At 42.7% G+C, this 26,140-nt stretch overlaps 1 protein-coding gene and 1 long non-coding RNA gene across 4 annotated transcripts in view; one reads left to right on the top strand and one right to left on the bottom strand.

Annotated features, from left to right (window-relative positions):
- Positions 1-26,140, bottom strand: part of BAALC (BAALC binder of MAP3K1 and KLF4) — an 82,355-nt gene that overhangs the window by 30,445 nt on the left and 25,770 nt on the right. The window lies entirely within an intron of this gene.
- Positions 6,907-26,140, top strand: part of LOC135964791 (uncharacterized) — a 32,436-nt gene continuing 13,202 nt past the window's right edge. Inside the window, exon 1 of the long non-coding RNA XR_010577435.2 lies at positions 6,907-19,801. This is a non-coding gene — a long non-coding RNA (uncharacterized lncRNA). The remainder of the gene's footprint in view (positions 19,802-26,140) is intronic.

The following is a 26,140-nucleotide window of genomic DNA, read 5'->3' as shown; positions in this document are numbered from 1 at the left end:
AAAGGTACCTAATACCATAGGATGCCTGATGGCCTTCACTTTAGACTCTTTTTCTTAGTCACTGGTATTTTTCTTTGGCAAAAGAGTATTCTAATGCAATCTTCCTCCCTGCTATGGTCTGAATGTTGGTGTTCCCCCAAAATTCATATACATAAATCTAACCCCCAATGCAATAGTATTAAGAGGTATGAACTTCAGAAAGCAATGGCCATGACAGTTCTGTCTTCATGAATGAGATTGGTGCCCTTATAAAAGAGGCTGAAGGGAGCTCATTGACCCTTCCACCACGTGAGAACACAGCAAGAGGTGCCATCTTTGAAGCAAAGAGCAAGCCTTCATCAGACACTGAATCTGTTGGTGCCTTGATCTTGGACTTCTCAGCCTCCAAAACTGTGAGAAATAGTTTTCTGTTGCTTATAAATTACTCAGTATAGGTATTTCAGTCTAAACCAGAACAGAGTAAGATATTCCCTGTTGTATTTTACTCCTTGGTTAAATTATTTTGGGGGGTGGTTAACCTTTTAAGGAAGTGGCAGCTGTTTTCCTGGTTGTTTTTGTTTGTTTTTTACCCCTTGACATTTTCTGACCTTAGTACAACTAGTCTTTCATTAGGCTATTTCCACATCAACTGTAGTTGGCACTAAATTTTTCTCTGAGGTAGATATTAGAAATTAGATGATATTCCTTTGGGTATACATCTAGTAATAGGATTGCTGGGCTGAATGGTATTTCCATCTTTCGGTCTTTGAGGATTTGCCACACTATCTTCCAGAACGGCTGAACTAATTTACATTCCCACCAACAGTATATAAGTGCCCTTTTTCTCCACAAGCTCACCAGCATCTGTTATTTTTTGACTCTTTAATAATAACCATTCTGACTGGTGTTAGATGGTATCTCATTGTAGTATAAAGACATATGTCGTGCATGTCCATTGCAGCACTATTCACAGTAGTAAAGACATGGAATCAACCTAAATACTCCTTAGTGATAGACTGGACAAAGAAAATGTGGTACATATACACCATGGAACACTATGCAGCCATAAAAAAGGATGAGTTCGTGTCCTTTATAGGGACATGGATGCAGCTGGGAACCATCATTCTGAGCAAACTATTGCAAGGACAAAAAAACCAAATACCGCATGTTCTCACTCATAGGTGGGAATTGAACAATGATAACAGTTGGACACAGGAAGGGGGGGAACATCACACACTGGGGCCTGTCGTGGAGTGGGAGGACAGGGGAGAGATAGCATTAGGAAATAAACCTAATGTAAATGACGAGTTGATGGGTGCAGCACACCAACATGGCACATGTATACATATGTAACAAACCTGTATGCTGTGCACATATACCCTAGAACTTACAGTGTAATTAAAAAAAAAAAAAAGAAAAGAAACTCAAATATTCATACATAACGTAGTTGTGGCCTATGTTGTTATTTGGAATAAAAACTTTTTATTTAAAAAAAAAAAAAAAAAAAAAAAAAAAAAAAAAACTTTGCCAAGTTGGCCAGGATGCAGCAACTCCGAAAGGAACTAAAATCCAGATACTAAAGGGCCCCAGGAGGCTAACCAGGAGGTCAGAGGTTAAGCTGAAGCAGGAAACCCAGATTTACAGAGCAGACTGCAGCTCTATCAGGGTCTGTTTACCGCATGCATATCAGAGGCCTGGTAAGTGAGGCCTGTGACGGGGTAAGCCATAAAACATAATGTTCGCAAGCTCTTTCTATGCCTCACCTTCTTTAGAAGGGCTGATAATTGGGGGCTTGGCTAGCTACTGAAACTTGGTCATGCTGAATAGAAGTGGACAGAGCCATAGAAAAACAGACCACGGGGTTGCAGGTCGTGGAGTTCTACACCAAATACTGCACCTCTCTGATGGGCTAGGCTGTGCTCTAGGGCTGGGGGTGCAGAGGGGAAGGAGAGAGGCTCAGTCCTTGCCCCCCGGTGGTGATATCTGGGATGCTGGTAAGAGAGAAGTCTAAGAGGTATTGCTGGTGGCAAAGCACAGAACAGGCCACAGAGAGGCACAGGACAAGTCATGCATGGCCATATGTATCTTGCTAAGGAGTGGATGCTGTCCCATGGCAACGGCAGCCCAGGAACCGTGTGGAGGATCCATTAGAAGGGCTCAAGCCTGGAAGTAGGGAGTCCAGCCAAGGGAGCCTTGCCTTGGGGGTGCTGCCTCCTTTTAGAGTTTCCCTTGGCCATCTGAATGTATTATCTTCCCACCTGGACTCACTGAATTGGAAATCTCTCTCAGAAGGCTGTAACTGGGAATTGTGCCACTTCAGAATTGATGGCTTTTGCCAAAAAACTCACCTAATAAGTGCAACTGACTATTTAGAAAGAAAGGGGGAAAAGCAAAACAATGGTGAATTAATAAGGATGATCATGTATCTATAGCCACAATCTAAATAAGAAGGATTTCAGTAACAATTTAGAAACGACACAGTCAGGATGAACAGGATGTTTGACAATCTACTCACTACATAGCTCACTATTAATAATTAAGTAGTTGGCCGGGCGTGGTGGCTCACGCCTGCAATCCCAGCACTTTGGGAGGCTGAGGTGGGCAGGTTGCCTGAGGTCAGGAGTTCGAGACCAGCCTGACCAATATGATGAAACCCCATCTCTACTAAAAATACAAAAATTAGCTGGGCGTGGTGACACATGCCTGTAATCCCAGCTACTCAGGAGGCTGAGACAGGAGAATCGCTTGAACCTGGGAGGTGGAGGTTGTGGTGAGCTGAGATCGCACCACTACACTCCAGCCTGGGCAACAAGAGCAAAACTCCATCTCAAATAATAATAACAACAACAGTAATAATAATAATAGTTAAGTAGTTGTTGACACCCAAACTCTCTGTTTTGGCAGTCACATAAGACACTGATGCTGTGGGTTTTCTACAGAAAGTATAAAACAAAAACTCCAAGTGGGCTGATTTGATTTAGTATTTCTGAAATGCAGGCAATTAGCTCTTAAACTCCCATTCCTGTCTCTGTAGCTTTCCCTGGGTAGCTTCAAAAGCAAGTTTAAGCTTACTTTTTTCTTGTGAGAAATCTAATTTGAGTTCCCCCTTTTGACAAGTGCCTGCAAAGTTCTGGGAGTGGATGCAGTTGGATTTGCCTTAAATCATATTCCTGTTCTTGATATTTATGTAGGGGGCTGGCTTTTCTGATGGAACAGTTTGAGCATCATCATCCGTAAAGTCCATAACCTGCTTGTGTGATCTGGCCCCACTCTAGATGTATGGATTCCATTTTGAACCAGAAGTTCTGCTTGGTTCGGCACACTAGAACCAGGGTATGTGAAGACAGAAAAATTGAAACCCCTTCTAGGGATTTTCCTGTACCGTATTTTTTCTTCAGTGTAAAACAGCAGCAAAACTGATATTTCTTTGTTTCTATTTCTTTGTTTCCCATTCAAAATATCTGGATCACGCTTCAGGGATATACAAGAATACCTATGGAAAAACTCATAAACTCAAGGTCATGCAGGGACTTAGGGCAGAATTGGGACTGGCTTATCCAGACTCTACACTACTGACCCAGGGCTTGGCAGTTTCTGTCCTAGAAATCAGCACACATAGCTCATGTGTTACCAAGAAGATGGTCACCCTAAGAAGTGGTTCTCCACTCTTTGTTCTAAGATATTCCTCTCTCAGAAACCACATCTGTTTTCAACTTTTTTTTTTTTTTTTTTTTTTTAGACAGTCTCACTCTTGTCACCCAGGCTGGAGTACAGTGGTGCAATCTCAGCTCGCTGCAACCTCTGCCTCCTGGGTTCAGGCGATTCTCCTGCCTCAGCCTTCCAGGGAGCTGGGACTACAGGCATGTGCCACCATGCCCAGCTAGTTTCTTGTATTTTATCAGTAGAGACGGGGTTTCACCATATTGTCCAGTATGATCTCAAACTGCTGAGCTCAGGCAATCCACCCGCCTCAGCCTCCCAAAATGCTAGGATTACAGGTGTTAGTCACTGCGCCCGGCCTGTTTTCAACTAATTTAACTCACATCTGATACACAACTCTCTGCTCCCATCAGTTCATCTCAATTGGGATTTGCTGACTATACATGCCAGCCATTTCACCAGGCTCTGGGGACTCACAGAGGCATAAACTGCCATCTTCATCCTGCAGGCACTCAGATCTAGGGCAGGAGTTGAAAATGGATATCAATTAAGTCCTTATAAATCATGTCATCCTTGTGGTCTAGTCCCAGAGTACCGTTAGATTAAAAGAAATAATGTTCAATACTCATAAGTTATTGGAAAGTAATCTAAATTCTTTACTTGCTTTTTTCAAAGAAAAGCAAAGAAAGTCTCATTCATATTCCATTGCAACACTTTATAATATCCCTAGATAATTGCTGAATAGTCAAGAAAACAGAAATATAGCCTTAATGAAAACATGAGAGAAAAGTTCAAAGACATGGAGGAGAATGGATGAAAGGGGGTGAGACTGGAGGAAGGAAAATTGGCTAGACCTATTACCGTGGTAGTAATAGGAGGCAAGAGGTGACGAGAGCCTCCACTCAAACAATGGGGTGGAGTTGAACAGGATGAATTCAAGAGATATTTAGAGAGATGTGAGGGAGCGATTCAGGAAGTGATGTTCACAGCCCTGCAGAACCAGCTGCAAGTCTAACTCTCCCACATGGTGGTTTCTCGAGTCACTTTAGACTCAATATGTCCAAACTGCATTTACCATGTTACCTTCAAGCCAGTTCCCCTTCCTGATTCTGCCATTTCTGTCAGACATGCCACCAATTTTCTAACCTCTGACCTTAAAAACTGGTGAGCTATCACTTCCCTTCCCTTCTCCTTCATTACCTCTAATCACGTCTGACACTAATCCCTGTGTATCTCCTCAAATCGCCCTTTGTTCTCTATGCTTCCACTGGAAAGGTCCAGCTCACCTCATCTCACCTCTAGATTACTGCAGTAACCTCCAGCTGACCTCCTTGACTCCAGTTTCCTCCCACTGTCCAGCACATCCTAATCACGACAGGAAGATAGATCTTCCCTCAGCATGTATTTCTCCCTCACACCGTATTGCCCCACTGCATCTGGTCCAAATACCTCTGCCTGGCTTGCAAGAGCTCCATCTTATGGGCTCATGGTAATCATCAAGCTTGGTTCCGGTCGGGTGGGTATCCCTAGGCTCCTCAGAAAGGCCAGGCTCATGCCAACCTGGGTGTTACTGCTCCAGATGATCCCCTACTTGGAATGCTTTCTTCCCTCCTTCACCTTACCAGTCTGGTGAGGGGGCGACCTCTGATCAGTGCCTTGCTTGCTGATGCCTGCCATCTGCAGTTAGTGTCACACAGCTGAACTCTAAATGATCCCTCGCTTATTCCAAGTGTCCAGGTTTTCTCTCCCCAGCTGGGCTGTCTATTCCCTCGGGAACAAAATCTCTCCCTTTGCTCAACTGTCTTTGCTAATCCTGGAAGAAGAAAGATCTCAAGGGAGCTTTAGTATTTCAGCTTTTGATCGTATTTATGCTGTTTTTATCCATATAAAGCACAATGTACTAAGCAGTTAAGGAGATGAACAAGTAACCCAATGTCCCCACAAGGCCTGTGGCCACAGTGACTTGTATTTCAAGTTCAAAGTCCTTTGTACACTTTGGACTTCATTAATGACTATTTCATTAATGATTTGGTTACTGTTTGCCCCCAGTGCTAGATGATAATCCTTTCTCAAATGAAAAATGGTGCCATTTTGGGGAGGAAAGAAACACAGTATCACAGAGAATCCAGTTTACAATCCCAGTCCCTCTAGTGTCCACAGACAGCTCAGTGAGGTGTCATTGGTCTCAGTCTCTGTGGAGTCAATTTTGAGGCCTAGGGCAGAGCTCTGTATGTTATTCTGAAGCACTGGTGCCTTTGTTATAGCAAGAAATTAAATTGACATAGGAACAGGGAATGATATTGATATATTTATACTTCGATAAATTATGTGTGTATAAACTTTAGGATAACCATGAGAATAGAAAGAGAATGCAAGGACTCCAAACTAGTATAGGGAAAAACATAGGAAATGAGGAACAATCCAAAAGAAGATGAAAACACAGAGGAAAAATTAGGAAAGCAGGAGACAATTTGAAGAATTTCATGGGCCCATTTCTCTGCATGAGCAGAAAGTGTGGTGCTCCCTGGAGAGGGTGGGGCCATGCTGGGAGTCCGGCGAGTTTGGAATGGTTAAAGACAGAAATGAGGAGAGACCATCTAGATTGAGTCAAGTAATCATCTTGCAGCAACCAGGGCCTGGCTGAGACTTCAATTACGCTTTTGCAATAGAGGCAATCAGCTATAAAGATACCAAATCAGGCAGAAAGCTGCCTGGTATGTACAGAATCAGTGCACACAGAATTAGGTGTTGAGGCTACTCTTCGGAAGCTAGGGAGTGGTGAAGCCGGGGACAGGAACACCGCTCCCCTGCCCATCGTGCCACCATGCCCAAGGACATAGATCTCTCCTTTACTGAGGGCTGGATAAACACTGAGACATTCTTATTACCCATTTCCCACACTTGGGCAAGTCATAAATCAACAGAATAAATGACAGTTCTCTGTGGTTTAGTCCACATGGGTCTCTTGAGCCTGCATCCTGGCTGTCAGCAGCCGAACAGTCACCAGTTCTGCCCTGGGTGAGTCACCACATCTGGTTGCTACACTCATCTATTTTAAGTTGAACCTCTTTAGCTTCAAATTCAGAAGGTGACTTTTTACTATGTTTTTGTCCTCCCTCCCATATAGACTCACATGTGCTCATGCACATGCTGAAGCCTCTGGAACTATCTGGGAGGGAGCAAAGGGTAACACAAGGCAGCATGGACTGGAGGACAGATGGACTGAGTTCTGTCGTCACCAGCTATATGACTTTGGGCAAGTCACTAAGCCTCTCTGAGCCATCATTGTCTCACTTGCAAACTAAGGATTGAATGTTGGGGGATGCAGTGAAATCATTTATAAGGTACCTAACACTGTCTGGCACACAGAAGGTGCTCAATGAATGGCAGATCTCATCCCCTGCAGCTCTCTGTGTATTAGCACAACTCTGGTGACATGGTTTGAAGGCAGAATAACCCTCGGTCCCAAAGATGTCCACTCCTAAGCACCGGAACCTGTGAATATATGAGGTTCCACAGCAAAAGGGAATTCAGGTTGTAAGTGGAATTAAGGTTGATAATCTGCTGGTCTTAAAATAGACTATCCTGAAATATCCTAGTGGGCCCAATGTAATCACCAAAGTCCTTAAAGGTAAAAGAGGGAGCTAAAAGAGAGAGACTTAAAGGAGATATGACTGTTTTTAAAAGGCACAGAGAGAAAACGAAGGAAGGGGCCATGAACAAAGGCATGCAGGCTGCCTCTAGAAGCTGAAAAAGTAAAGAAAATGGATTATCCCAAGGAGCCTCCAGTAGGGAATGCAGCTCTGCTGACAACTTAGCCCAGGGAGACCATATCAGGCTTCTAACCTATGGAGCTGGAAGATAATACATTTGTATTGTTCAAGCCACTAAAGTTGTGGTAGTTTGTTGCAGTAGCAATGGGAACAAACACACTTGACATCATGGGAGTTTCCCATTCTGTTTTCAAGGACCATGCCCAGGAATTCAGTTAATACCTAATGGTGCTCTGTAAACTTGGGTATTCCAGTGACACAACCATAACTTCTGTGCCTGCAACTAGCTTCAGTAATTATATGCCTAGGTTCATGAGCAGATATGGAGCAGAGGTGGCAGGGATGGATAGCTACTCACTACAACTTTGCTGGAAAAGAACTGACCACTGCTAGCAATTCCATGGCAGTCATACTGAAGCCTGAGGGTCCACCCACTGCCAGAAAACATGCCTCGTGATGTCTGAGCCTGAGAGGCTCTCCCGAGCTATAAATTACCTGGTTTTGCAGGGTTGTCCCATACCCACCTCCCCAGATCTTGTCCCCCCACCCCCGCCATCTCCTCTCTTACCTATACATGGTGTGTGGCCACGCTACCTGCACAGTCCTTCTTGAACCAGCAGAGCCCCTAAACTGTTGTCTCTCCAGGCAAGTGCAAAGGCAAGAGGGTAATGGGCTAATGGGCAAAACCAGGAAGTAAGAACAGTGGAAGTGGTTAGGACTCAAAAGGGAAATAAGATGTTTCATGTTCTTCTCCACTTCCCATCACCTTTGACATTCTGACAAAGGACTCTTGGCCATCTTGCTGGTGCCCACCCAACAGCCATTTTCACTCTTCTTGGTAGACCTAATTTCCTATGACAAAGGCTGAAATGGCAATCTTGGCTCTCCCAGCTCCCCAGCAGCACTTCCCCCAGTCCCAGGGAATAAAGTATGACTGGTTTGAGATAGTTATGGTTAAATCCTCTCATTTTCCAGTGATGTGTTCTATGGTGAGAATGTGATTTAATTCTGCCCCATGATATGTCAAGGTCATCTTCTGTGGGGCTTCTGGGAAAAAGATAATGGAGGAAACTTCCTTTCCTGCCTCTGAATGGTGTTGCCTGAGAGTGAATAAAGACCTGACCTCATGGGGAAGAAGACCTGGAAGCCTGGCCTCCCTGTGCTATGGAGTTAGCTCGACCTGGAGCCTCCCTGCCTCTGAGTTTCTTGCTGTGGAAATAACAAATTCCATGCTACTTAGCAGCCTGGTAGGTCATTCTGTCACTTGCAGCTGAAAGCTCTCTCACGGATAAGCATCTTGGGATTACGCAGACCTCAGGAATTCCTGGTCAGTTAGCGCCTTCTTAATGGAGATGTATGGAGCAAGTGGACAACACAGTAATAATCAACAACACAGGGTCTCTACTATGAGGACTTCACAGTCAAACGCTGTGAGGATGGAAACCTCTTCCTACCTGCTCCTTCCTCTGGATTCCAGAAGTCATGAAGACAGTGTGAGTCTTGTCACTTACTTCATGTTAAATCCACACTTAAATCTCACTAGAGATCATTGATTGTCAGACGGAAAATTTGTTCTCTTAAAAACCCAGGTGTTCCATATATAATAACCACATGTTAAGCCTTTCTGTCCCTCTTCTCAACACTGCAGAATGAGGGAGAAGGCAATAAAAGCCATTTGGGCGAAAGAGCAGCTGAAGCAGGCACTTTGCAGAGGTCACATCAAAGGGCAGTAAATGTTCAAAAGCCCAAAGCCCTAGCCTTGTGCGGATCTAAACAGTAAGATACTGGGAAGGGAGCCGGCTGGAGCCTCAGAAAATGTAGTTACAGTTGAGATGTTGCACACCCGCAGATGAAGAAATGGGGGTTCCTTGGAGGCTAATTAATTCTGTGGCAAACCAGGGTGAGATGTGAAACAGCAAAGGATGCAGAATGAGGAAGACAAAAGAAGAAAAGGCTCTGGATGAAGCAGACAGGAAATTTCATGTCTCATGCCCGGCTAGGTGCTTCACCCAAAATCCTCACGGAGAGGGATCTGGAGTCAGCCCCAGAACGACACTGCAAAATCTATCCAGTAGATAAAGTATGGTTATATATATGAATACATTTTTTATGTTCAATGAACAGCATAAGGTGTGTTCTATAATACAGATTTGGAGTTTTTAACTTTGGTTGCAAATCCCAGGTTAAAAGAAGCCAACTTTTCACCTGCTACCTAAGTGGGTGCCACCACCAGTAGGCAGCATGTTTGGCCCATAGAAACTGCTAATAAACATTAGTTTTAATATTAGCTACTATTAACCAAATTCTCATTTATTTTTTTATGGCTATTAGGTCCAAATCCCCTGTAGCTATGGCCCTAGGTCCCGAGGAAATCAATGTACACTAAGACAGAAACTATTTAGCTACAGCACATGGGGAATTTTATTAGTGGCATGGGGTTACCTAAAGATATTCCTGGTTGTGTGCGGTGGCTCACGCCTATAATCCCAGCACTTTGGGAGGCCGAGGCGGGCGGGTCACGAGGTCAGGAGATCCAGACCATCCTGGCTAACATGGTGAAACCCCATCTCTACTAAAAATACAAAAAATTAGCCGGGTGTGGTGGCAGGCGCCTGTAGTGCCAGCTACTTAGGAGGCTGAGGCAGGAGAATGGTGTGAACCCAGGAGTCAGAGCTTGCAATAAGCCGAGATTGCACCACTGCACTCCAGCCTAGGCGACAGAGCAAGACTCTGTTTTAAAAAAAAAAAAAAAAAAAAAAAGATATTCTTGCAACTCCCTGCTCACAGACTGACTCACCCAGGGAGCTTTTGCAAAGATGAACACTCCAAAATTGCTAATTCCCTCCCCTTCCACCTCCAGAGCACAACCACTCACCTCCAGGGAGTGACAGGGAGGAACCCTTGTGGGATAGTCAGTTCCTACAGCACCTCCATCCTTTCCTGAGAATCCTCTCTCTTCCTTTTAATATTCCAAAAGGCCTCAAAACCTCAACACCAAACCTAAACTCTACATCTTATATCCCAGAGAAAGGAAAGCCAGCTCTCTTCAACTTTTCCCCTTTTGAGCTGTGTTTTCAGGGATGATATAACTGAGGTTTACTAGAGTTTTCTAATCCAATTGTCCAGAAAGGAAAGAATAACAGAAAAGCTATTACATAGATGTTTGGTCATCAAGAGTCACCTGAATTCAAGAAGTTGGGCAGATAAAAAGATTGTCTTGGTTCATTTTCAATCCTATCTATTTTCACACGATCATTGCTTTATATCTCACCTTGTTCTCCTCCTTGCCTGAAAGGGTTTCCCCAAGGAAGGCTTGCCTGCTGAACCCCAAAGAACTGTCGGGCAGCATCCCCACTTTGCACCTTGCTCTGGCCCTTATTTTGTCTAATCCTCTCCCTACATCCTTCTGGTCCCTATTTTCCAGTTTCTCTCTCCCTGGTGAATCATGAGGAATGAGGCAACGGCTTGAAGGATGCTAAAGTTGGAAGCCTCCTTCCTGTAACTGCCACAACATGTGAGGTTGGTGCTTCGGATGTAAAATATCTTGGAAGCAGCTCCTGTGCCAGCCAGGCCTGGATTCATGCTCTGCCAAGTTTTTGTTCTGAGTCCCAGTTCCAGTCCCTTTCCTCTCCGAGGCCAAGCACATGAGCTTTGCAGGGTGCAGCCAACCAGGAAGTCCCAGATTCAGATCCTGGGTGCCATTCATGCAGTCAGATTTCTGGAAACCATAGTGACCACTAACAGTAAACCACGGGCACCACCGTGCTCTAAACACTGCTGTGGTTTTACCCAGTTGTTCTCTTCTTCCTGGAACTCTAGTTGTCTTAATTTCTCCATCTCAGAATTGCATTCCTCCCACTCACCCACCCTGTCCTATCTTTGGCCTGATCTCTTGGCTATAAATCTGTTCCTTTCTTCCACTTTCTCTTCACAGCTCCCCATTTCTTCACTCCCCCGCCCCCGCTTATCATTGCCTTCTGGGCCTCCCAGTAATCCCAGAACCTGGCCCAGGCCTACACTGTGGGCAGATTCGCTTTCAGGCCTCACATTCCCTCTGAGCCAGGAACAACAACTTCCCTCTGCAATGAGTACAACCACCTCTCTTTGACCATGGCGCTGGGAATTCTGGTCCTCCTCAGACTCCCTTAGGGCTTATCCCTGAGACTCTAAGGCCATCACAGCCTTCATCCTCAGCCTGCACTACTGAATATCCCTCCCACAGTAATAATTTGCCTACATCCTTATCTCCCCAGGAAGACCATCAGTGCCTCAAGAGCAGGACCTTTTGTTAGCCATCACCTGGCTGTGAGCCCAGCACAGAGCATGGCACATAATTGGCACCTACAAAGTTTTAATGACTTTGTAATGACTGCTTCACATCCATTTTGAAAGAAGACAGGATTGAATTGGACACACCCACATGAACTAGCTGTGTGCCTTTAGGGGAGCTGTCTCCACTGGTATTCCTCAGCTGGGAAATGAGGAGGGTGAGGCAGGCCTAGTAAATCTCTAAGGATCTTGTTCTGCTAAAAGTCTGTGACTCCTCCTAGAGCACACTGTGCTTCTACTCAGCACAGTGACCCTGCAACTGGTAGTTTTATTTGTGAAGAACAATTATCCAGAGTTTGGGATAATGCAGAAAAGATGATTAACGTTATGCTAAGAGCGCTTCCCAACAAGCTCGCCTAAAGGTGTTCTGGGGTTCCTACCCAGCATGACTTTATCCCCGGTGGACATGTGGAGACATTTCAGCTGTAGAGGCCACACATGCTACTAAACATCCTACATGCCCACAACAGCACCCCCAACAAAGAATTATTTGGGCCCCAAATTTCAATAGTGCTGGTGGTGTTGAGAGATCCTGGCCTAGAGCATGCAACTTGGTTTGTGCATTTGATTAGGGCCAAACAGTTTACAATTCTGAGAACTGATCATGTGTGATGAGTTTCTTTTCTGTCTGATAGAGAAGAGAACCCCAAAGACTATCGGTTTGGGTTTTGTGGGACTTTTTTGTTTTTGTTTTGTTTTGTCTTTTAGGATGTAACTAGTTTCATATTTAATTTAGCAATCTTATCTCAGCTTTCCTTTTTTTTAAAGGTTTCTCATATACCCTTTTTTTTTTTGAGCCATTTATTTATTTTGTTTTTAAATTAAACTTTTTTTTTTTTTGAGACAGGGTCTCACTTTGTATCCGAGGCTAGAGTGCAGTGGCATGATCTCGGCTCACTGCAACTTCTGTCTCCCGGGTCCCCATTCAAGCAATTATCTTGCCTCAGCCTCCCAAGTACCTGGGATTACAGGCACATGCCACCATGCCCAGCTAATTATTTTATTTTTAGTAGAGACAGGGTTTCACCATGTTGGCCAGGCTGGTCTTGAATTTCTGACCTTGTGATCCGCCCACCTCAGCATCCCAAAGTGCTGGGATTACAGGCATGAGCCACTGTGCCCAGCCTAAATTAAACTTTTCAATTCAAAATCACCTATAGATTCACATGAAGTTGTAAGAAATCGTACAGAGTGATCTCCGTTCTCTTTTCTAATTTCCCCCAATGGTAACATCTTACAGAATTGTAGTACGAGATTCTATCCAGGATACTGACATTGGTACAATCCACCAATCCTATTTAGATTTCCCTGGTTTTAATTTGTACTCATTTGTATATTTGTATTTAATCCTATACAATTTTATTACATGTGCACTTTCACGTATCCACCACGGCAACCAAGATACAGAACAGCTCCATCACCACAAGGATTCTTCATGTTGCCCTTGTAATAATCACATCCTCATATCCTCTTTTGAGCTGACTTTATCATCCGGCTGTGACCCTCATCAATGAGTTAAAAAGATAGTGATACCTGCTCACTATTTATTTGTATGATAATTAAGTTTTTAACATTTTGAGAAATACACTTTGATATATTCCTTTGCTTTTTAATGAAACTACCTGTTAAGTAGCAACTCGATAGCTGAGCTCCAATGACAAGACCAGATGGTTCCTAATTTCCCCACGAGAGATTATATTAATGAAAACCATCACTCTACATGTTAGGAACACACAGTGACCTTGAGCAAGCAGCCTAACTTCTACATGATTTAGTTCCTTCTTCTCTAAAATAATATCTCTGATTTTAAGAAATTTGTGGAGGATTCAACTAGTTAATATACACAAAGCACTTAGAATAGTGCATTGCACATAATAAATTTCAATAAATTTTATGGTATGTTCTTTCATTTAATATCCACATCAATCCTATGAGGTAACGACTCTTGTTACTGGAATGCAACAGATAAGAAAATTAGGATTGAGAAAGTTCAAGTAATTTTCCCATGGTCTCAGCCTAGTAAGAGGTAGAGCAACAATTAGAACTCTAGTCTCTGTGATTCCAAGCACCACCTTGCCCTATTTACTGTGAGAAATTGGAATTTTGTGAGAAATTGGAATGCTGTACTCAGAGTAAAAACCAGAAACTATGGTTCTAGGAGAATACAGACTGCGAAGATAGTGGGGAGTTCTGCATGGGATAGGTGACTATCTAGAGAAGGAGAAGGCCAGGTACAGTGGCTTATGCCTATAAACTCCCAGTGCTTTGGGAGGCCAAGGTGGGAGCATCACTCAAGGCCAGGAGTTTGAGACCAGCCCGGGCAACAGAGTAAGACCCCATCTCTACAAAAAATACAAAAGTTAGCTGGGAGTGGTGGTGCACATCAGCAGTCTCAGCTACTTGGGAGGCTGAGGCGGGAGGATCACTTGGGCCCAGGAGTTTGAAGCTACAGTGAGCCAAGATCATGTCACTGTACTTCAGCCTGGGCAATAGAATGAGATTCTGTCTCAAAAAAAAAAAAAAACCCCACACACAGAGAGAGCAAGGGGAAATTTTGAGATCCATATATGCTCTTCATCTTCATAAAGTTTGAGAAATATCCCTTTTAACAACTTCAGCAACAAAAACCCAGAGGAAAACCTTCGTAACATGAGCACAAGCATATTTTGTCTAAATTTTCTTCCCACAAGAGGCTAGAAACACATGGGGAGATGAAACAAGTATCCACCAGCTCAAACTAATTCAGCAAGTCCAGCAAAGGGGAGGTAGCACAGCAGGAAGGCACGCGACGCCCTGCAGCCTTTGCCCTCAGAAAGCAGAAGTGTTGGCCGGGCGCGGTGGCTCAAGCCTGTAATCCCAGCACTTTGGGAGGCTGAGACGGGCGGATCACGAGGTCAGGAAATCGAGACCATCCTGGCTAACACGGTGAAACCCCGTCTCTACTAAAAAATACAAAAAACTAGCCGGACGTGGTGGCGGGCGCCTGTAGTCCCAGCTACTCGGGAGGCTGAGGCAGGAGAATGGCGTGAACCCGGGAGGCGGAGCTTGCAGTGAGCCGAGATCCGGCCACTGCACTCCAGCCAGCCTGGGCGGCAGAGCGAGACTCCGTCTCAAAAAAAAAAAAAAAAAAAAAGAAAGCAGAAGTGTTTATTCACAGTTCTTGCTTCAAACTATTGATTCACACTGGGGCAAAATGAAAAACTTCCCTGATCATGTCAGAGGCAAGATAAGACTGCAGCCAACGAAGCCTGAGAGGAAATGAACTAGAAGCAGAGTCTGAACCCTTCATACACGTCCCTCCCATTTCAACTTCTGTGGAGCTAGGACAGCACAGGGCAGAGGTTTCCAAAAGGTGGGTCACAGAGACAATTTCCCTGGCACATGGTACAATGAGAAAAATGAGATAGTGCGGTGGTTAGTGTGGGGGCTAGGATTGCTCACTCCCTTTCTTAGCAAGATTGGTGTGTTTCTGTCCCTTCTTCAGGAAGGGCTTCCTTCCTCACATACCTATCTATCCCTCTCCTCTCTTTTTTTTCTTATAGCACTGAGTTCTACGTATTAACACTATGTCCTTTCCTTCTTCTTTGTTTTAAATCTATTACCCTGTACCTAGGCTTTAAGCATGAGGGCAGGAATTTTTTTTTTTTTTTTGTCACTATTATATTCTGCAACGACTAGAACAGTGCCTAGCGCATCAAAAGTGCTAGTACATACTTTCTGAATTATTTAGCAGTGCTTTCTGCAGTGTGTGTGCGTGTGCATGTGTGCGTGGGTATGCATAAGATAGCCTTTCTTATGAAATGGTGGAAGTAATAAATGACAGGTCTTTTTCATGCCCCCCTGAATAAAACGTTAGCACCTCGATCAGCACGCACACACACGCACACCTTTTTTTCTTTTAAACGTACACATTTTTTTTTTCCTTTTTACTGGCCAATGAATTCCAAAAGTCTGGGACTCAGTGGTCTCAAAAAAGGGTTTTAGAGTAAAGCAAAGCTTGGCTTGAGTCTGGCACTTTCAACCGTGTGACTTTGGGTAGCTTCTTTTATATCTCGAAGCCTCAATTTCTTCTACAAAGTGGGAATAGTGATGCTAACCTCATGAGGCTGTTCTACAAATTAATTGAGAGGATACTATGTCAAGCAGGGACCTGGTCCAGAATAGGATTAGTGGTATAAATAGATGACACCCCCAGTGTGGCTCCACTGTGGGCAAGGCAGGACCTCTCCACCCAGGCCTTGTCTCAAAAGCCTCCTTGGAGTTTGGGCTCTTTGCTCCAGTGAGACTGCCCACAACTGAGGTCATGCCCAGTCAAATGCCACCCAAAGGCAGTTTCCTGGCATTCAGCGGAGTTATTCTTAATTCAGTCCTGCTTCAAATTCAACTACCTTGCTATAAATGTGAACATTGAAATCAAAGGTTTTAAGGTACCACTTCCAAATTGCTGAAGTAAGCCTATTCGCTTGGGGGTGGTGACTTCTGAGATTCTCCCAAATTAATAGATTTACACATGAGTTCCTTTGCCCATTTAACTAAGAAAGAGAAGAATCATGTCAGGAACCTCACAGAAGGATATCATTCAGAAATGATGACAAAACAGTCCTAAAATTACAACATAAGTAAGCAAAGAAACACAAATCATTTCTGAGCTATTTGAATTGCACACATTTTCAATTGTTTATGTTTTTGCTTTCATGAAAGCACACAGTATTGCCTTTTGTTGTAGTTCACACTATTAGAGGATTGTGTTAATAAAGGAAAGTGAGTAAACTTGGAGTTGTGTAGAGAGAAAGAAAGTGAAGCAGAGATGAGGTCTCTGGTGCTTAGCCCTGAGAAAGAGAGAGCTGAGTCAAAATGAAGAGGCCTGAGACAAAGCTCTCTGGGCTTTCAACTATTTAGGGCAGGGAGGGCCAAGAGGTGAGTAACTGCAGGGCATAAGGAAGTTCTGCCACAGGCTGACAGGCTCTGTCCTGGAGTTATCCTGGGGGGAGATCAACTGGTAAAATTCCATGCAATGGAAATGGAAGTGAAAAGCCCCCTTTAGCAGTGGTTACCATTTTTTTCAAAATGATGCCCCAAAAGTTGGGGGACTGTTGTCAGACTGCTAGTTGTCTTCCAATATGAGGCCTTTGCTTTTGCTATTGTAACAGAATCTTGGCTTTTAGTTTGATCTGTTGCTGCTCAGCTAAAAGACATTTCCCGCTTCCCTTGCAGCTAGATGTGGCCATGTGACATAGTTCCAACTATTACTATGGGAATGTACACTGTGTCTCTCTAAGAGGAGTTCAGGGTATGGAGCATTTCCCAAGCTTGTCGAACCATGAAGCATGGCCAAGTTGCCTTCTTGGAGTGAGTCTAAAAAAGTGACTTTCTCTATCTTCAGGTCTCTTCCAGGTCCAAACATCTATGAATTACCATTTGCCCATGATCTATTTCCAAATGCATTCATCCAGGGTTTTCTCTGCCCCTTGCCTGCATCTTTGCAATTCACAAGTTGAGCCCAGAAAATCAGCTAGCTGGCATCCCTGCAGCAGAGTCCCAAGGTCACGGCTGGAAGAGTAGCAGGCCATGCTGTGAGTCTGTGAGGGAAGCCCTTCTTGGAGCGTGGCATGCAGTTTCCTTTGCCATCAGGCCCCTAGCTGTGCCCAATGTGAGAAGATCCAGTCTCACCACAATTGCTTCCCAACAAACACAAAAATGACTTTCTCCTTTATTCCCAGGGCACACTCACTGGCACTCTATTTTTTTTTTTTTTTTTTTTTTTGGTGGTGCTTTGCCAGAGGGTTCCCTGACAACCACATTGGAATTTGTGCATTTGTCCTTTCCTGTGAGAACTCCATCTTGATGGGGGAGGCCAGCAGAATGGATTCAGGATTCCCTTTCACAGTCTGAGCAGCTATCAGCTTCTGGGGTTTGAATCTTCTGAAATCAGCTCTGTATCCTGGCCCTGTAATTTTCATGCTCTGGATTGTCTATGGATGAAGGCCTTCAGTTTCTCTACAAGACAACCTTGCTCATTGTGAGAATGGGTGTCCTTTCCATAGCCTCTTGTTCCTTAATGTGACAGGTTTTACAGTAATTTCTTCAGGCCCTTTTGGTTCTTATGTAGACTACAAGTCTGTGGGCAAGGACCGTGACTAACTTTGCATTCTGCAAACAACTTTACTCACTTCTGGCACCAGTGTTGCTAGTTACTTAATATTCCAATTCAACTTTGTCAAAGTTTAAGTTGAGTAATGTTTTCCCTAATGCTTTTTAATTTTTTTGAGACATAGAATCACTGAAGTCCAGTTATGGAACTTTGAAGTTTGGAAATCTCTGGCCTTCCTGGATGGTTTTGGCGTGAATTTCATAAAAACTTTTCTTTACCAGGTACCTACTACATGCCAGACACTTTCCTACATTTTGGCCAATTTGCCTAAAAATGTGACAGTCAGCAAATTCCTGGGGGGATCTGAGGATATACTATCATTCTTCTGTTTTATGGTAATTGTGAAAAAAAACAAAAACAAAAACAAAACACTATTATTAGCAAATTTGGAATCATCCAAATGATCTCAACTTAATAGAATTCCATGATTTGGTGCTGACATCTGTATTGTTTTAAAGGCTGAAATGGCATCAACTCCTTCAGTAGTCTTGAAGTATGAAGAAAGGAAGATATAAATGAGATCTCTATACTTCATGACAGCAAAATGGTATCATGGATGAAAGCTTCTGAGTCATTTAAATATAGAAGAAGGTGAGAGCATTGAATCTTCACCTGTGCAGAAGCCCTGTAATGGAAACAGTGGCATCCACATCTGTGTCACACAGTTTCCATCCTTAGAGGCACCAACTTATAGTAAGTGCAGTGGATGGCTGAAGCTGGCACCACCGTTAAAATGAAAAATAACTGATAGTGATAATGATTCAAATGACGGCCCATCGTGCCTCAAAAATCAAATGTATCTTTCTACCACTAAAAGCAATATTTGTGATTCAGTTTCTATAAAACAAAACTACTTGTTTTATTAGATTAATGCTGTTATTCAGAATGTCACTGGCCTGGTTTGCACCTCTCTCCTTTGTAAATCATATTTCTGTTTTATAATTGTTTGTAAGCTATAAGGAGTAACTTTATCTGATTTAATATGCACATTTTTAAGTAAATCATAATTTTAAAAAAAGCATTCAAGTTATCCCCAAGGTCATTTAATCCTTACATCTGTGAAGTTGGCAATATTATCTCCATTTTACAGGGAAACTGGAGCTTGGGGATGTAGAGCTCTACCTCGATGAGTGAAAAGCAAGCCAGAGGCTAGGCATGGTGGCGTATGTCGGTAATCCCAGCACTTTAGGAGGCTGAGGCAGGGGATTCACCTGAGGTCAGGAGTTCAAGACCAGCCTGGCCAACATGGCGGAAACCCTGTCTCTACCAAAAATTAGCCAGGCATGGTGGTGGGTGCCTGTAATCCCAGCCACTCAGGAGGCTGAGGCAGGAGAATTGCTTGAACCCGGGAGGCCGAGGTTGCAGTGAGCTGAGATCACACCACTGTACTGTACTCCAGCCTGGGCAATAGAGCGAGACTCTGTCTCAAAAAAAAAAAAAAAAAAAAAAAAAAAAGCAAGCCAGAATAGAATTCAGGCTACCTAATCCTAATGACCTTCTATTGCCTTCCTAAAGCAAAAGATGCTTTCTTGGATAGGACATCTGGCCTCTGGATCATTTTATCAAGTTGTAATTCACCAACAACCATTTCACTGAAAGTCCAGAAATACTAGCCAAGAGCTAGTCAAATGTTCTTTTCATTGAATAGGGGTAAAGAAAGAACCCAGGGTTCCAATCTCCCAAACACTGCCCCGTGGATATAGAAGTAGATACAGGCAGGGGCAGGAACAGGAGCAGAGCAGAAGCCCAAAGAAAAAGTTTAGGGGAAATAAAACAGCAAAAATGGATTTAAAGGAAAGGCCCGTCATTCACACTTAGAAGAATTCCTGGACTAACAATTCCAACCCAAGGCAGCTGCGGCAACGGCTGAGACAGAATCAAAACCCGGGGAAAGACCTTAGGTATTCAGGTGGGTTCACTAAGCGGCAAATTCATTTTGTGAGAATTGACTTTTGAACTGTGTGAAATCTAGTTTTTGGGCTATTTCTTCACCAATAGTGAACTCTGCTGGGAAGCAGATTTTGCCTGGGTTTCCTGCATCCGGCTTGGTCCTCACTCTGACATGAGAGGTAAACAGATGCAAAGGAGACAGAAAATCTGTTAGTGAGGTCTTTCCTGGGGCTCTTCTCATTGTTTCTCTTTGTTCTCCACAGGTCCTTGTGGTCACCTGCATTTACTAATGTGTCCTTTAGAACTAGTGCTTTCTAGCTCTTTAGGAAAAGCTACAGCCCCAGGGCAACTGCAAAAACAGAAAGTCCTTAGAACAATCTGTGTGGAGGGACTAGAATCTGGATATTGGGTTCATATTGCTGGAAGATTTTCCAGAGTTTAGGTCAAAATGAATGAAGATATATTTGGACTCCCTCTTTTCCTTCCTTTCTCCCTTCCTTCCTTCCTTCCTTCCTTCCTTCCTTCCTTCCTTCTTTTCTTTTATTTTCTTTTTCTCTTCTCCTTCCTTCTTTGCTTTTTCCTCTTTCCTTCTTCTTTCTCTCTTTCTCTTACTCTTTCCTCCTCCCTCCCCCACTTCCTTCCTTTGTTTCCTTCCTTCCATCCCTTCCCCTTCCCCGTCCCCTTCTTCTTCTTTCTTCCCTTCTTTCCTTTCTTCCTTCCTTTCTTTCTCTCTTTCTCTCTTTCCTTCCTTCTTTCTCTCTCTCTCTTTCCTTCCTTCTTTCTCTCTCTCTCTTTCCTTCCTCCCTCCCGCCCTTCCTTTCCTTTCTTTCTCTCTTCCCTTCCCTTCTCTCCTCTCTCTCTTTCTTTTTTCCTTTTTCTTTCTTCTAATTAGCTTTCTCAATGTTCAGCTGGTTCTGTTTGGCTTGATAGCTTTCCAAATAAATCAGATTGGCATTTTAAAAGTTAGCCAGAAGAAGAAGACACATCAGATGTGTTCTATACCATGAAAATTTTATAGTGTTGAAGAATAATTAAGACATTTACTCAATGAAACTGCCAGATAACAAACTATATAGAGAATAAATTGCTGCTTCAGGGAAAATCACCCTCCATTTCTCAAAGCATCTTCCATTTCTAAGAATATTCAAAGTTTCTCAAAGGGCCCCCATTTCTAAGAACACTAAATCACGTAACTTAATACCTACCTGTATTAGTTTCATGGGACTGCTGTAACAAAGAACCAAAAAATGGGTGATTGAAAACAGTAGAAATTTATTGTCTCACAGTTCTGGGAGCTAGAAGTCTGAAATAAAAGTGTTGGCAGGGTTGGTTCTTTCTGGAGGACCTGAGAATCAGTTCCACGCCTTCTTCGAGCTTGCGGTGGCTGCGGACAGTCCGTAGTGTCCCTTGGTTTATAGATGCATCACTTCAATCTCTGCCTTCACCGCACATGGCATTCTCCTCTCTCTCTGTGTCTGTGTCCAAATTTCCTTTTTCTTACAAGAACACTAGCCATTGGATTAAGGTTCACCTTAATATCGTATAATCTCATCTTACCTTGATTACATCTGTAAAGACCCTATTTCCAAATAAGGCCACACACAGGTACTGGGAGTTAGGACTTCAACATGTCTTTCTGGGGGATACAATTCTACTCTCTATACTATCCAATACAAAACCAACAGAACCATGAAGTCCATTTTCTACAATATAACCAAGGGACTTAAAAAAAAAAAAAAGGCTCATTGAATTCCAGTTTTTAAATGGCAAATTCTGTCATTGCAAATGCAATAAGCTCTGTCCCACTCCCAAATCCCACTAAAACAAACATAAGAGAACGTTTAGAGGCATAAACTCATAGGAAAAAGAGCAGAGAGTAGATGTACTACAAAATTTTGGAAGCTGGAAAGGAGATAAGCAAGTGCTTACTATCTTAGCAGTTCAAGAAATCTGAATCCTAAGGAAAAAAAGAAAAGAAAACTGGAGTACAACGTGGTTTTTATCCCTCTATCCCCAAGGAACTCAGGAATTGAAGATGCTAGATATCTTTGGAAGGGGGAGAGAAAGGATTTGTGGAAAACTGGCTTAAGAAGCAGTTAGAACCCAAGGACCTCTCCCCAAAATACCAAATCTGAATGACTGCCCCTCCTTCACCCTGAAAGAAGTTGTTGTTTTATTTTCTAGTAAAAAACTTCCTGGTGAAACTTTTTGGGCAGAGGATCACTTAGAACAATTGAGGTCGGGGCTATTGTGCTGAAAATATGAAGCACTGGGACTCCAGTCTTCTTCCCCTACTCAGTCAGGCATGCGCCCTCCAGGTAGGAAATTGGGAGAGTCTGCTCAGCGGAATCTGATCAATCCCTTTCCCTCAAAAAGGCCTGAAAATACAGACATCAAAAGTTCCTGAAAGGAATGATCCAGCCAGATACTCTACAGTGAAGACAGCAGACCTTAAGCCCAACTTCATAAATGGAGCTTCCAACCAACGTCGGAGTGCTCTCTCCTTAAATATGAGTCAACAGTTTAGGGCCAGCAGACATTAGAGGAAAGCCTCCAAACAAGAGAAAGGCCAACAAAACAGACAGAGGGGACATAAACTTGAATAAACAAACTATAAGGGGAGAAAACCTAATTAATGTTATAATCAGAAAGATATTGCATCTAAAAAACTGAGAATGAGATGCTATGTAAAGGAACATTCAGAGAACCAAAAAAGAGTTCTTAGAAATTAAAAATAAGGTAGAGGGAATGAAAAATTCAAAAGAAAATTTGGAAGACAATATGGAAGAAATCTCGAAAAAAGTAGAATGAGAGGAAAGATAAGAAAATTGGAGGACCAGCCTAGGGCAAAAAAGAATAACAATAATAACTTGAGAAAATGTTTTCATAATTGAAGGCTACGAGATATTTTTTTTAAAGGCACACAGAGGGATGGGGGCAGGAGGAAAGGACAAATCTCATACAAAGGATTGAGGATCAGAATGACATCAGACTTGTCAACACCTTCAAAACCCTAAGGAAATATAATTTTACACCCTGCCAAACTATCAATTAAATGTACAAGGCATAAAAAATTTTTTGAAAAGCAAAGTCTCAAACAAATGTCACCTCTCACGTAGAAAGCTACTTCAGGATGTTCTTGCCCAAACAAGAGAACAAACCAAGGAAGAGAAAGACACAGAATACAGGAACTATGAGATCAATTCAACACAGGAGAGAGGCCAAGGAAATCCTCAGGTTAATGTCAAAGAAAGAGTCTGGGCCAAGAGGTATGCAGCCAGCCTGGACAGCAACCAGCCCAGATTGGAACAGGTCAGAAAGCTCCAAGGGCAATTAAAAAAAAAAAAAAGTGATAGAATTCCTAATGTGCTCAAACTTGTTGAAAGGAGATTTACACAACCAGAAGAAGGTTTGATGTGAATTAGTGATGAGTTCACATTAAAAAAAATTTGTTTTAATGCAGCAAAAATAAAATACCACCTGTGAAAGGAAAAGTAATCCTAATCTGGTTTAGCTGCGAAAGTGTTAACAAAATACCAACAATGAACACTGATCTAACCGAATTATGCTACAATGTATTGGCAGTGGTGGGATGGAGGTGAAAGACCCTCACCTTTCATGTGGGTAATCAACAGATCAGGCCTTAGACTGAAACACCAAGAAAGAGTATGACTCCCATCAAAAAGTGGGCAAAGGATATGGACAGACACTTCTCAAAAGAAGACATTTATGCAGCCAACAGACACATGAAAAAATGCTCATCATCACTGGCCATCAGAGAAATGCAAATCAAAACCACAATGAGATACCATCTCACACCAGTTAGAATGACTATCATTAAAAAGTCAGGAAAAAACAGGTGCTGGAGAGGATGTGGAGAAATAGGAACTTTTACACTGTTGGTGGGACTGTAAACTAGTTCAACCATTGTGGAAAACAGTGTGGCAATTCCTCAAGGATCTAGAACTAGAAATACCGTTTGACCCAGCCATCCCGTTACTAGGTAGATACCCAAAGGATTATAAATCATGCTGCTATAAAGACACATACACATGTATTTTTATTGTGGCACTATTCACAATAGCAAGGACTTGGAACCAACCTGAATGTCCACCAATGATAGACTGGATTAAGAAAATGTGGTACATGGATGAAGTTGGAGACCATCATTCTGAGCAAACTATTGCAAGGACAGAAAACCAAACACCGCATGTTCTCACTCATAGGCGGGAATTGAACAACGAGAACACTTGGACACAGGGTGGGGAACACCACACACTGGGGCCTGTCATGGGGTCGGGGGTGGGGGGAGGGATAGCATTAGGAGACATACCTAATGTAAATGACAAGTTAACAGGTGCAGCACACCAACATGGCATATGTATACATATGTAACAAACCTGCACATTGTGCACATGTACCCTAGAACTTAAAGTATAATAACAAAAAAAGAGTATGACTTGTCAATTATTTAGAGACAAGGAAATAAAACAAGAGAGCGAACTTAAAAAGTTGATAGTGGTTACTCCACGAGAACTGATAAACTGGGATGCATAACAGGGTTGATTTTCATAGCAAGCCTTTTAGAACTCTTTGTCTAAATTTTATGCATGCGGTATATAGCCCAGTAGAGCCAGTGGTTACCACACTGGACGGCACAGGTAGAAGGAGAAATAAATAACAAACTAATTTACACAACTAGTTAATTATAAATGTAAGTGCTCTGAAAGAGAAGTCAGGCACTATGAAAAAATAAAACTGGGAAATGTCACATAATCTAAGAGTCAGCTAAGATTTCTGAGATATTGGCATCTGTGCTAAAAACAGAAGCTATATTTGATGAATATCTTTTTTAAAATGTAATGCAATTGGATCAAGGGACTTTCCTGCTCAAAACCCATCCAAGGCTTCTCATCGCTGTTAGGATAAAGTCCAAGCTCCTCAATGTGGCCTACAGGCTCCCATGTGATCCAGCCTTTCCTGCTCCCAGCACTGCCTCCCCTCACTCATGGCTTGCATGATGCTCCAATAACATTGCTGTCCTCCAATAGCTGGAAAGTGCCAAACTCTTCCTGCCTCAAGGCCTTTGCCCATGCTGTTCCTTTTGCTAGAAATGTTCCCCATACCAACTTTTCATTGTATCTGACTTCTCTTGTAGCACTTGCAACAATAATAATTAATTGTGTGAGTTCATTTGCTATCTACCTCTTCTGCCTGTGCTGTCCAGTATGGTAGCTGCCAGCTCCACCAGGCTATGCAAATTTAAATTAACATGAAATCATGTGAAAAATTCAGTTCTTCAGCAGCGCTAGCCCCATTTCCAGTGATCCATAGTCACAAGACTGTATTGGACAATGCAAAGAACATTGAGTCTCTGGACAGCGCTGCTCTAGACTGCAAACTCCACAAGGGCTCCTCCTAGATCTAGCCTGAGTGCCTAGGACTATGTCTAGCACTTTGAAAGTGCACCCTAAATAATTGTTGAATAAATAAATTTATTATTTCATTTAGGGTAAGGCCACTGCCCTGTCTGAAAGGACATTTATATTTGGTCTATCTTGGTATCTTAAGCCTTTCAATAATGTCTATTTCTATATAATCCCAATGGCAAAATCCACATCAAAGAAAATTAAAATTTAGGTAGCAAAATAAATACTCATGGGACCATTTAGGTCATAATAGTGGACTTTAGAGACTCATGAAGGCAAAGGGTTCCATTTCACCTCAGGTATCATTCTTAGAAATAGGTTCCCCATTTGTCCTACAAACCAATCATTAGAATTAACCTGGAAGATGTGTATTTTCAGAGTCCATATAGATTTAAAGCATCTTAAAGTATCCTTTGACTGCCAAGTGAAGTCACTTTGGGCATTGTGGATTATAAATCCAATTTAGATGCCATATTTAGCATTATACACAAAGAAAGATATTAAATAGGTACAATTTTCTTTTAAGAGGATTATTACCAGGTTTTCAAAGGAGCACAAGCACCTCATTAATAGTCAATGTGTTCATTGGGTTCCAACAAATTCAACAACCCAGAGATGCATTCAAATATATTTATTTAAGCATTCTGGAGGTTTTCAAAAAAATAAAATCAGATCTTTCAAGACAACAGTAAAATCACTATCTTTCTTTCCCCAGCATGCTGACTGTGGGAGAATCTCCTTGCCAGTGTCACTGTCCATTCCCAAAACAAAAAAACAAAATGGTTTCTGCCCTCAGGCCCTTTGTCTCCCCTACCTACCCACACATCTGCTCCACTTCAAGCCTGGATTCCAGGAGGTCCCTGGAAACAAAGAAAATATTCCTGAGGCTTAAAAAGAAAAAAAGAAAAAGGAGTGTGAGGAAGCAGGGC

The sequence above is a fragment of the Macaca fascicularis genome, chromosome 8 (assembly GCF_037993035.2).
Source record: "Macaca fascicularis isolate 582-1 chromosome 8, T2T-MFA8v1.1".
Lineage (NCBI taxonomy): Eukaryota > Metazoa > Chordata > Mammalia > Primates > Cercopithecidae > Macaca > Macaca fascicularis.
This window is presented reverse-complemented; position numbering and strand designations above follow the sequence as displayed.